A 13,544-nucleotide genomic window follows, 5' to 3' on the forward strand; every position below is an offset into this window, starting at 1 on the left:
TGGGGATTCGACAAAGGTAAAGAGTCAAGTGTAAATATTGAGTTTGATTGTGTAAAATCTTTTTGGAAATCGATGTTTTTCCTAAGTTTAGTACTAAATATGAACTTGACTCTAAGATACTAGCTATTTTTTGTGAATCTTTTGCTGCTCATGTTGATCTCCCTGAGGAGAAGTGGTTTAAATTTGACCCCGTTATGAGGCTGCTAGAATTGCTAAACCCGTTTGCAATGAACGAGATATGTTAGATACGAATAAGCTCGTAGTTGGCATGCCTATTGTTTCTGTTAAAATTGGAGATCATTGCTATCCTGGTTTATGTGATATGGGTGCTAGTGTGAGTGTTATTCTGTTCTGTTAATATCAAGAAGTCCTGAATGATATTGCACCTGCTGAGATTGAAGATATTGATGTTACTATCAAGCTTGCAAATAGAGATACTATTTCACCACTTGGGATTGTCCGAGATGTTGAAGTCTTGTGTGGTAAGATCAAATACCCTACTGATTTCTTAATACTTGGTTCACAACAAGATAATTTTTGTCCCATTATTTTTGGTAGACCTTTCTTGAATACCCTTAATGTTGAAATTGATTGTGTTAAAGAAAAGGTTAGAGTTAGGTTTGGTGATGTATCTCATGAATTCATTTTCTCTAAGTTTCATCGACAAACATATTGATTGTGTAAGGATGAAGTTATTGGTCTTGCTTCTATTGATGTTCCTCATACCAATCCTTTAAAACAATATTTGCTAGACCATGAAAATGATATACATATTGATACGTCTCCAACGTATCTATAATTTTTTATTGTTCCATGCTGTTATATTATCATTCTTCGATGTTTTACAATCATTTTATAGCAACTTTATATCATTTTTTGGGACTAACCTATTGACATAGTGCCCAGTGCCAGTTGTTGTTTTTTGCTTGTTTTTACTTCGCAGAATATCAGTATCAAACGAAGTCCAAACGCAGCGAATTTTTTTGGAGATTTTTTTGTACTAGAAGACAACTTGGGAGCCAAGGTAGCACCTGGGGGGCGTGGGGCTCACAAGACACCAGGGCGCACCAGAGGCCCCTGATGCGCCCTGATGGGTTGTGGGGACCACGGGAGTCTCCTCCACCGCCTCTCAGCTCTATAAATACCCAAATATTCTAGAAACCCTAGGGGAGTCGGCGAAAAACAATTCCAGTCGCCGCAAGTTCTAGAACCACGAGATCCAATCTAGAGCCTATTCCGGCACTCTGCCGAAGGGGGACACGATCACAGAGGGGTTCATCATTCTCATTGGTGCCTCTCCAATGATGCGTGAGTAGTTCACCATAGACCTATGGGTCCATAGGCAGTAGCTAGATGACTTCTTCTCTCTTTTTGATTCTCAATACAATGGTCCCTTGGAGATCTATTTGATGTAATGACTTTTTGCGGTATGTTTGTTGGGATCCAATGAAGTTTGAGTTTATGATCAGATCTATATTCATGAATATTATTTGAGTCTTCTTTGATCTCTTATATGCATGATTATTTATAGTCTCGTATTTCTTCTTCGAATCTTTGGTTTAGTTGGTTTAGTTAGGCCAACTAGATCAATTTTTCTTGCAATGCGAAGAGGTGCTTTGTGATGGGTTCGATCTTACTGTGTCCTCACCCAGTGACAGAGAGGGTAGCGAGGCACGTATGTATCGTTGCTATTAAGGATAACAAGATGGGATCTATTCCTACATGAATAGATATTATCTACATCATGTCATCGTTCTTATTGCATTACTCCGTTTCTCCATGAACTTAATACACTAGATGCATGCTGGATAGCGATCGATGTGTGGAGAATAGTAGTAGATGCAGACATGAGTAGGTCTACTAATCTTGGACTGATGCCTATATATTGATCATTGCCTTAGATATCGTCATAATTATTTGTTCTTCTATCAATTGCCCAACAATAATTTCTTTACCCACCGTATGATATTTTCTCGAGAGAAGCCACTAGTGAAATCTACGCCCCCCGGGTGTATTTTTTTATCATATTTGCTTTCCGATCTATCTTTTGCCGCATTAGTTTTCAGATCTATTATTCAAAAACCAAAAAATACCTTGCTGCGCTTTTTTTAATCTATTTTATTTCATGTTTTTGCATGATCTATTTATCCAATCTATCACAAATCAATCTATCTTTTTACCGTAGAGGGATTGACAACCTGTCTTACGCGTCGAGTTGCAAGTATTTGTTCTTTGTGTGCAGGTACCATTTACATAGCGTTGCTTGGTTCTCCTACTGGATTGATACCTTGGTTTCACAACTGAGGAAAATACCTATCGTAGTTGTACTGCATCATCCCTTCCTCTTTGGGGAAATACCGACGCAGTTTCAAGCCGCATCAAAAGGAATTTCTGGCGCCATTGCCAGGGAGACATCATCGTTTTCATCTCCCCCACTTCTAAAATGTTTTTGCAAAAAGCACAAAAATATTTGCCTTCTTTTCTGTTTGCCTCTTTGTTTGTTTGCTATCTTTACTTGTGTTACCATGTGCCTTCTATTTGCTTGCATCTTTGCTTGCTAGAAATCTATTGACATGGATCCTCATCCACTTGCTAATATTTTCAAAAGATCCAATTATGATGAACCAATTGATAGTGAATTGAGTTCACTAGATTATCTTTATGAAGTTTTGGTTGAGATTCATGAATCTGAAAATTCTGATGAAGTGTTAAACAAATACATTTATAAAGTGATTCATGATAGCTCCTTGAATGAAAAGCATGATTGCAATGATGTTACTATAAATTCTATTAATGTCAATTGTGCTAAGAATATGCAAAACCTCAAGCTTGGGGATGCTAATATTGCTATGTCCACTACTTATTGCAATCATCATGACTGGGGTGATAATGATTCTTATGATCTTGTAAATTTATTTAAGCCTCGTGATGAATATGGCATTGATAATAATGTTTGCAATAATATTGAAAGTGGGTCTAGAAGAGCGTCAACTTTAGGTAAAAATAATCTCACATATTTAGAGAGTGTTCAATCTTATGAAATTTTTGATGAAAGTGGGTTTGGAGAGGTCATGACTTTAGTTGATGTTAATCCCACTATCTTGGAAGATTGTAAAAAATTTATGCATGTGGATCATGAAGAGAAAATTTTATAAGATAGTTTTATTATTGAATTTTATTATAATCCTACATGTAATTATTACGAGAGAGGAAAATATTGTTGTAGAAATTTTCATGTTATTAAATTTCCTCTCATTATGTTGAGATTGTCAATGTTTTATTCTTCTCCCTTGCATACGCTAAATATTTCTTGTCTTGATAATTTGTTTGCTTATAAAATGCCTATGCATAGGAAGTATGTTAGACTTAAACTTGTTTTTCACATGCTACATGATGCTCACTTCGTGTTTCAATTGCTATCTTTCATGTGAGCATCATTGAAATCTCAAGTCTATCTTAATGGCTATAAAGAAAGAGCTTGTTCGGAGGCAACCCAATGAATAAGATAATTTGTTTTCTCTCCTTTTCTTTATGTTCTTGAGTGTTTTCATAATTATGCTACTGTTACGATTCTTTTTTTATGTTTTAATTAGTGTTTGTGCCAAGTAAAGGCTTTGGGATCATGTTGGGTGATAGTTGATTTGATCTTGTTGAAAAACAGAAACTTTTGCGTCAAGTAGCAGAATTTTTAAATTTTGCAGAAGCGACGAAAGCTTATGAATTTTTAACACAAGATTTATATAAAAATTGCCTATGTTTTCCTAATTTTTCAGAGTTTTTTAAGTTACAGAAGTATGAGAACAATTCGAGTTTTTACAGACTGTTCTGTTTTTGACAGTTCGTTGCATTGCGTGCTTATTTTGATGAATCTATGGTTTGTATTGGAGGATATAAGCCATGGTAAAGTTAGAATACGGTAGGTATAATGCAATAATAAAATTTGAATGGGTTTGCAACAGTACTTAAAGTAAAGATTGATTTTCTTATAGTAACGGATCTCACGAAGGTTTTGTTAAGTTTTGTGTGATTGAAGTTTTCAAGTTTTGGGTGAGATCACGATGGATGAAGGAATACAGAGTGAAAAGAGCCTAAGCTTGGGGATGCCCCATGGCACCCCAAGTTAATATTCAAGGAAAACCAAGCAACTAAGCTTGGGGATACCCCAGAAGGCATCCCCTCTTTCTTCTAACGACCATCGGTAATTTTTCTTGGAGCTATATTAATATTCGTCACATATCATGAGTTTTGCTTGGAGCGTCTTGTATTATATGAGTCTTTTCTTGTTTTGCTTTTTAGTTTGTCACAAGTATCCTTGTTGGACACACCTATCTGAGAGAGCCAAAATTATGCTATGATTTGTTGGAATTGCTCTTTGTGCTTCACTTAAATTTTTTGAGCAATGGAATTGCTCTAGTGCTTCACTTATATCTTTTTGAGAACGGTGTGCTTTAATATTTTTGAAGAAATACGCTCATGCTTCACTTAGTTTTATTTGAGAGTTAGTAAAATTTTGAAGAAATTCTCTCATGTTTCACTTATATTATTTTGAGAGATGAAAACTTTTATGCTCATGTTCTTCACTTAAATTTGTTTGAGCTTATCAAAAGCAATTCTAACATATGAAATTAGTCCCAAAGTGATAGATATTCAAGAGGGATATAATAAAAACTTTCATGAAGATCATTGGACAAAGTAAACTTGATTCTTTGTAATAGTTTTGAGATATGATGATAGTAATATATGAGTCATGTTGCTGAGTAATTATGCTTTAGTTAGAATATTGGTGTTAAGGTTTGTGATTCCCTATGCAAACATGAAAGTCAATAGTTATGCAATGCAATTACATCCTACTTGTGGTGCATTATTCGGTGTTAGTTATGCTTAATGCTCGTTTATGAGAATTTTCGTTTCTTGGTTGGTTGCTTCTCAATCTTTTTGCTAGCCTCCACTTGTACTAAGTAGAAATACTACTCGTGCATCCAAAATCCTTAAAACCAGTTTTGCCATATGAGCCCATCATACCTACCTATATGCGGTATTTCTGTGCCGTTCTAAGTAAATTTGTATGTGCCATCTATAATTTTCAAAATGCATTTCCTTTTTGTGTGCCCGTACCGCTCATGAAGCGGCAGGGGTGGCCAATATTTTCCATGCTACATGTATTATTCTCAATATGAGTGTTTATTCACTTGTCATTGCACGAGAGTACGGCGGTAATAGGGATGCCTAGTCCCGGAACGAAAAAAGAAATTTACTTTATGTTGTCAAATAATAAATTCCCTGGAAAGTGTTGGTATGGATGATAGCCGTGGAGTGTGAAAGTATGGTGGAAAAAGAAATAAACTTTATTTTCTGTTTGGGAACCGCCTATGATATATCTAGCATGGAAAGTGTTAGGAATTACTCGGTCGTTTTCGTTGACGGGAAAAACATGCCTCTCAAAATATTTTTATTCTCTCAATTTAAGCTTTGAGCTCTGGCACCTCTACAAATCTCTGCTTCCCTCTGCGAAGGGCCTATCTATTTACTTTTATGAAATTTTTATTTTTATTTGAGTCTCCATATTCTCTTATAAAGCACCAACTAGGGAGCATTATGATCGTACTTGAGAATTGGAAGTAGCTAATATCTGATGACCAGGGAGAGGGCTAGGGTGAGCGAGAGAAGCAGCAATAGAGCGACAGGAGCTCGGTGTCAGCGCGGTGCAATACGCATGCTCTGGTCGCGCTCTGTGCATGAACACAACATGTTCGACCAAATGCCAAGGTGCCCTAGGGTGGTCCAATGTATCTAATATTTGGTATCGTGGCAAAACGTAGTCTGGTAGGAGTGATGGACATGGTGGTTTGGTCAAATGATCTGGTTCCATTCACAAATTAGGAGTTGCAAAAAATTTGTGAGACCCACAAGGTGTTTGACAAAATGCAAGGGCTATTTAGAAAATTCTTCTGGTTGTGAGACTTGGCAGAATGACGTCTCATTGGATGGTAAGGATGATGGAAAAGGTTGTATGGACAGATTGAATAACTTGCAAGTGCAAGTTTTGGTGGAATTCACTTCTGGACCGAAACTCCAGGGAACTATTTGATGGACTTCCAAACAGAAAATGGGGGTGATATTCTGGACTTACTGGTTTGGTTGGAAGGACTATGAGATGGAAAGATTTCAGAATTATTTGGGGCAAGGAAAAATAGGGTTGTAGTTATAACTTAAGGATGGGACATAAATGAAAAGGGAATGGTTTGCTCAAAAGTTTCAAAAGACCATGATGGAATTTTGCATGAAAGTGATCTATAAGCATGAGAGGACCTCTCCATTCGTGGAGTTTTAAAATAATTATTTGAAATAGTTTTAGCACAACATGAGCGTTTCAAAGTATGAAAATGCTATTAAAAGAATTATGTTGGGCAAATTTTATTATGAAAATATTTCCTACTGAATTTAAAAGGTGAATGAAATTATTAAGAAAAAATTTCAAACACACTATTTAAAAAAAATTGCTATATGGAGGGAAGGATTTTGGTAAACAGAAAACAGAAAAGATTTTTGAAATTAATAAAAGACCTAGTATAATTCAAAATTTTATTCATGTCAAAATTTTACTTAATAAAAACATGGTTAGAAATTTGGGGTGTTATAGTGCCTAGCGGCGAACCCCATTCCACTAATAAAACACCACAACCTTGTAATCGAGGGTCACACTTGTAGTTGCATGCTTACTGACAAATATGCAACTACCTCCCCTAATAAAACACCACATACGTGCAGTTGGGCCCGACACTTATAGTTGCATGCCTGCCGACAAACATGCAACTTCCCCTCTCTAACAAAACACCTAGTCACAGTCTCATTCAAGACATGCAATTGCAGTCGGGGCGCGACACTTGTAGTTGCATGCCTAGTGAAGACATGCAACTACAAAGCACCACAGAGTTGTAGTCCAGGCGACACTTACAATTGTGTGACTACTGGCAGGCATCCAACTGCACTTCCCTGGCGAAACACCACAGAGTTGCAATCGCCTTGAAGACATGCAGTTGCACTTGGGGCACGATGCCTGTAGTTGTATGCCTAGTGATAGACATGCAACTTCTCCCTCCCATGACAAAACACCAATTACAGTCACGTTGGAAACATGCAGTTGTAGTCGGGGGCAATTGTGCAACCAGATGGTCATATTTTCAAATAGAAAAACTAAAAAGTAGCAAGAATAATGTCGTTAGCAAGGAAAAGGTTTGAAAAGAGAAATAAAAAAGACTACCTCATCAACGGGCAATTTTTCCATAAAAGTAAAAAATGCATATATTTCACTAGATGTGAAATAAGATAATTCAAAAAAATACAAAATAAATGGTTAAAACATGAAATTCCTCATATCAGACATGTTTCCTGTCTCATCGCCACACACACCTCATCGCAGGTGTGGACGCGTTGTAACCCTTCCGGTCGCATGTGGATTTGGATGCATGTAGTTGCACACGTGTTGTACCCCTTGTAATTACACATGGGTTACAATAATTGCAGTTGTGCGTAACGGACATCAAGATATTTTTAGTAGAAAATAAAAGTAAAAAAAGCAGTTGCTTCTCTGTCAGTCTAACATAGAAAAAAAGCATATAAACATGATGAAAATATATTTTTTGTAATAAATGATGTGACAAAATAAAAATTATCAAAAGAATGGGCAACATACAAATAAGCAAATGAAACAAAAATCCATGTGAAAAATACATAAAAAAAGTGGCAGTAAAAATCGTTCATGCTTGTCGAAATGTCTATTCTACAAAATTTAGATGTTCCATTTTCTCTAAAATAGGAAAATAATTAAAGAAAAAATGGAAATAAAAGTGAAAAGACCTTAATAACAATAAATTGATAAATAAATACATTAACATATAAAAGAAAAAATATATAAGGGAAAAAGGTACGTGTATACACAGAGTGGCCTGCCCCAATGAGCTTCCTGCTATACACACAAGCCCAATAAAAACAAAAAATATAAAAGAATTTACTTTCTTTTTAGCAGTACAAAAGAATTTACATGGGTGACCTATGAGAAAAAAACAGAAAAGAATGGAAAGGACCGCAAGCCACAGCCCATGGCCCGGATACGAAAGCAAAGCCAGTGAAGGCACGCGGCATTTCCTAACGGGCGCCTTAAGCGCCCGTTTCTTCAATAACCGCAAACGGGCGCATACCCCTCGCGCCGCGCTGGGCCGGCCCGTGTCTTTTTTTTTTTCTGGTTCAAAACTGCAGAAAAAATTCAATTTCCTAAGCGAGGTATCGAACTAGCGATCTCTCAGTTGGTAAAGCAGCGCACTGACCAGCAGGAGATCCTACCGCATGTGTCTATTGACTTCTTCCCGCTGTTTTTATTACCTAGGCCGCGGGAGCCCCCCAAACCAGTTTACCACGGCTTCGTGATTTCTAGGCTTTTTTTCTGGTTCCTTTTTTCCTTTTCTTTTTATTTTCTTAAATGCGCGAACGTTTTTTCAAAGTCCTAAACATTTTTCAAGTTGAATAAACTTTTGTTAAAATTGGTGAACTTTTTTCAAAATCGATGAACTTTTTTGAATTTGATGAAAGTTTTTTCAAAATCGATGAACTCTTTTTCAAATTCGAATTTGAAAAAAGTTCATTTTTTCGAATTGGATGAACTATTTTCAATATCCAAAATATGTTCAGATTTTTCGAAATTCGTTTGACTTTTCAGAAAATGTTTTTCGAAATTCCAACTGTTGTTCATGTTTTCGAATTTTGTTCACGTTTCAAAAATAGTTCTGAATTCCAAATTTTTGTTCACTGTATTGAAGAAAAATGTTCACCATACATTGAAAAAATGTTCAGTGTGTATAAAAAAATGTTCATCATGTATAGAATTTTTGTTAAGCATGCATTCAAAAGGAGTTCATCGTATTTAAAAAAATATTCTATGTGTATTTGAATATTGTTCACCATACATTGAAAAAATGTTCAGTGTGTCTAAAAAATGTTCATCGTGTAGATAAATTTTGTTCAGCATGTATTGAAAAAAAGTTCAGCGTATTTAAAAAAAATGTTCAGTGTTTCTTTGAATAATGTTCACCCCGTACTAAGAGAAATGTTCAATGTGTATTCTAAATTCGCTTTCTAAAAATTGTTCACAGTACAAAAAAAGTATTCAAATTTCGAAATTTGTTCTGTTTTTGAAAAACATAGTTCACGTTTAAAAGAAAAGGAATATTCGAAATTTGCGTATGATTTTTGAAACATTTGTTCGCATATTTAAGATTTTCATTTTTTCAAAATCGATTTTTCTTTGTTAATGAACTTTTTTTCAAATTCGTGAACTTTTTTATAAGTTCCTGGACTTTCTTTCAAGTTTTATGAAAATTCTTGAATTCACGAAATTTTTCAATTTTTTCGATTTTTTTTCATCAAAAGTCAATACTTGACCGATCCAGGGGAGCGAACTAGGCGATCGAGGGAGAATGAGAGAGCTCCTGCTCGACGCTCGCGAGCGTCAAGTTGAGGAGGTTTCGCTGATAGAGGTTGTTTGCGGGCTGCTTGTTCGCGGCCCGTTAACTAAGCTTCCCTCGTTTGTTAATTCGAAGGCTGTTGTGGCTGTTTCCATACTGCTTCGTGTACGTGTACACTGCTTCCGAATTCTAAAAAAAAACACGTCTACGCTGCTTCCTGAACATTTTCGTTGCTGTTTCCTGTAGCTTTTCGTGGCTGTTTCCTGAACTGTTTCGTGGCTGTTTCAGTTGTTTAAAAAGTTTGCACAATAATTTTGTTTCTGAATTTGTACAATGTTAAATGCAGACCTGAGAATAATAAAAAGAATCAACAAATTTTAGTACAAGAATTTGTACTAAAAAGTGACTGTTTCATAGATTTTTGTTTCTGAATTTCTACTAAAAACAACTTTTTCATCAACTTTTAGTACAAGAATTTGTACTAATTGTTGTTTCTGAATTTGCAGCAACATATTTTCTAGTAATCTGAACAGTAAACAGAATCAGGAAAAAAACAAATGTTCAGTGTATATATATAATTAAAGAATAAAGTGAAGGGTAAATTCTTGTGTTGAACAATATTCAGAGACAAAAAGAATCAGCAAAAGCATTGTTTTGGCACAATTTGCTACAAAATGGAATAAATGTTCTCAAAGAAAAAAGTAGTTTCACGAGTGGGCATATATTTGTTGGCTCTCTTTGCATTTGTAATTCTTGTCCACTTGTACATCTGTTCATCCATGTCTCTGTGCACCTGTAACAATTTAATTTATGTTTAGTTATTGAAAACAAAATTATCAAGTGCGAAGAAAAAAGATTACTCGTAGTATCAGCGAAAGTAGGCATGTACCACTACTGTATTTCCAAGGAAAATATGTTCCTCATGAGATTCATTTGAATATGCGGAATCCCTGAAGAATAGAAAGAAATTAAATAAAGTTAGGCCACAAAATCATATCTAACAACCCTCTATTGCTGTAAATGTTGAATAAGATTAATGTGTACATGTTGCTGCAGGAATGATTTCACCAGTGGTAGTTGAATTTCATTGTCTTTACAATTGACTATGTGATATAAGAACTTCTCACGAATTTCTTTAATAATAAAAGTAGATGAACCATTTTAATGAACAAGTTTAAAAAATGGAATGAACAAGAATTTGTTTAAAAAATGTTGAACCGATTGAAACAGGTTTAATAAACAATTGTTCAACCATAAACAAGTAGTTGAACATCTTTTTTGTTAACAAATTGAACAAAAAAGAGATATGTAAATATATTGAAAAAAAAGTCAGGCAATGAATAAAAGTTGTTTAACAAATGTTCAAATTTGTTTTTTTCAGTTTAACCTATTAAAAACAAATGTTCCATTTTTTACACAAAAATGTTCATCGTATATTACAAAATTGTTCATGGTATATTTCAGAAAAAATATTAACTATGCATTATGAAAATGTTCTCGGATATTAAGAATATGTTCAACGGATACTACAAAAGTTCACTGTGTATTTGAATTTTTGTTCAGCTTATATTACACAAAAATGTTCAATGTGTATTAAAAAATTGTTCAGCATAGAATACACAAAACGTTCAATGCGTATTCAAAAAATGTTCAACATACATTAAAAATGTTCAATGCCTGCCAAAATTGAACAATAGATTTTAATAGGTTAAACAAAAAAATGGAACGAATGAACTCTTAAGAATTGTCATTGTTCATTCTTTATGAATTTAGTTGAACAGAATGTGAATAAGTTTAATAGATGATGAACAAATGTTGGAATGTTAATAAACAAAAACAATTTCTGTTTACGCTGAAAGTTGATTAATTAAGAAACAAATACACAGAATAACAAGTTAATTAGAACCATGCTTAAGTAGATGATATTCTGCAGGGCAAACTCTGCAAAAGACAATAAAAATTAGAATATCACCTAGCACAAAAGGAAACATCACTCTGTCACCTTTTCTCATAAAAATATGGGACCAAACTTCACTGCATATGGAAGACATATATCATGTTCAGATTGAGAATGATTGAAAAAATAGCACCCATGCGGAATAAGGAAAATTGCTTAACCAAATAACACTATGAATCACCTTGCACATACTATTTGGGGACCAAACTTCACTAACTATGGAAGAACATCATCACATGAGAACTGCCAAATTTGTGAGAACGAAACACATCCAAGCACCAACCAGTGTTCAGATTGACAGGTTTTGCTTTCAAATTTCACTCGATCTACTCTAATTCTAGACTCAGGTAGCCAACCGGACCATATTGTTCTTCCATAGTGCATATGTCAACCATATCTCGGGTGATATGAATGACTTTGTTGTTGTGCTCGAAAATGCCTACTTAACCATAGCGCATATGTTTTGCTAACCATTGCAGCAAATCCATGGGCACAATCACATGTGCGCGCACATTCAGAAGATGTTTGAATTAGTCTGACATAAAGCTTCTCTAAAAAGGAGACATCTTATCAACAGCTTTGGCCCAACGAAGAGTAGAAAACCGTGACTGGAAAGTCGCACTGGACCGTACAGGAACATTTTGGCCTAGAAAAACAAAGAGAGGCAGGTATAAAAAAATGGAAACATAAAGAAGGAATTTCAGTATACGACACCGAAATGAAGATAGCGCAAGAAATATATATATATATATATATATATATATATATATATATATATATATATATATATATGAAATGCTAACAAATAATATTTTAAAAATGAAAGGCGATTACTTAAGAAACAAATAGGCAATTAACATGTTAATTGAAACCATTTTTAAGTAGTTGATACTATACAGCGCAAACTCTGCTAAAGAAAATAGTGAAATAAGTCATGGTCAGATTGTGTAAACCAAACACTGTTTCCACGTTTTCTCCCAAACAAAAAGTACATAAGTCATAGTCAGATTGCACATAATTTTTCCTTAACGAAAATTTGCACATAAATCATGCCGAGGAAAAGGAAAATTCCTGTATGAAATTAACACTATGATTCACCTTCCACATAAATTAACTAATAACTATGATACAGCGATTGCTTTGGCAACACATTTAATCTACTCCAATTCTAGGTTCAGGTAGCCCACAACACCAGATTGATCTAGGAAAGAAACAGGGAGGAAATACAACCATCAAAACAATCTATAACAGATCAAACGAATCCGTACCAAAAAAAGAGCACCGGAATGATATGGGTTAACAAACAGGGAGGAAATACAACCAAATCAAAACAATCCCTAACAGATCAAACGAATCCCTACCAAAAAAAGAGCACCAGATTGATCTAGGGGTCAAGAAACAGGGAGGAATTCCAACCAAATCAAAGCAATTCCTACCAAATTGAAAGAAACCCTACCATCCATCTGTAAAATCGATCCGAAACCCTAATCACACCATCCAGCTACACAACACCATCCACCTCTCTCATCGATCCAAAACCCTAATCGCAAACTACTACGTAGACCTAATAGGATCGGGACCATAACAATAACCTGCTTCGCTAATCCGCCATGGAAAGGATGGGAGAGGCACAACGAACCTTGGGCATCCATGGCGACAACCAATTCCGCGAAGAGGAAACGCCGGCCGGTGGATAGCGAAGAAAGAGAGAAGAAGGAAGCGAGGAAGGGAGACGATAAAGAAAGAAACAGAATAGAGCGAAGAAGGAAGCGGAGAAGGAGAAGGGAATAGGAGAAAAAGGCCGGCCCGTCTAAACGCTCGCTTCAGCGAAGGCACGACAATTTGACGCTAACGAGCGTCAAATAGGATCTGCCGGAGAATGAACGAGGGAGCGAGGGGAGCAAACGAGCAGAAGTGGAACAAGCGAACGAGGCAAGCTGGGCCGGCCCAGTTCGCGGGCGTGTGGGCGCCAGAACGGGAACCAGCGCTGAAGGCGCCCGTTAGGAGCTCCCAAGGCACGCTCTGCCCATCTACCCACTAGGACAAAGTCCAGTACATTTGGACGAGAGAATACATCATCGAGGAACACACAGATCAATCAAATTATATAATAAATCTCGTCGACTGAG

At 35.7% G+C, this 13,544-nt stretch overlaps 1 long non-coding RNA gene across 3 annotated transcripts; it reads right to left on the bottom strand.

The window, feature by feature from the left end:
• Nucleotides 1-10,008: 10,008 nt before the first annotated feature.
• LOC109774067 (uncharacterized) lies at nucleotides 10,009-13,246 on the bottom strand. Of its 3 annotated transcripts, XR_002235477.4 has the most exons (5): nucleotides 13,055-13,239; nucleotides 11,597-12,061; nucleotides 11,431-11,492; nucleotides 10,348-10,408; nucleotides 10,009-10,251 (listed from the first exon to the last, which is right to left on the bottom strand). It is a non-coding gene; the product is annotated as an uncharacterized lncRNA (long non-coding RNA). The 3 variants fall into 3 exon arrangements; XR_005753659.3 differs by having other exon boundaries at nucleotides 11,431-12,061; nucleotides 13,055-13,246; XR_005753660.3 differs by having other exon boundaries at nucleotides 11,431-12,061; nucleotides 13,008-13,240.
• Between the last annotated feature and the right edge of the window lie 298 nt (nucleotides 13,247-13,544).

This window comes from Aegilops tauschii, chromosome 1, assembly GCF_002575655.3.
Source record: "Aegilops tauschii subsp. strangulata cultivar AL8/78 chromosome 1, Aet v6.0, whole genome shotgun sequence".
Lineage (NCBI taxonomy): Eukaryota > Viridiplantae > Streptophyta > Magnoliopsida > Poales > Poaceae > Aegilops > Aegilops tauschii.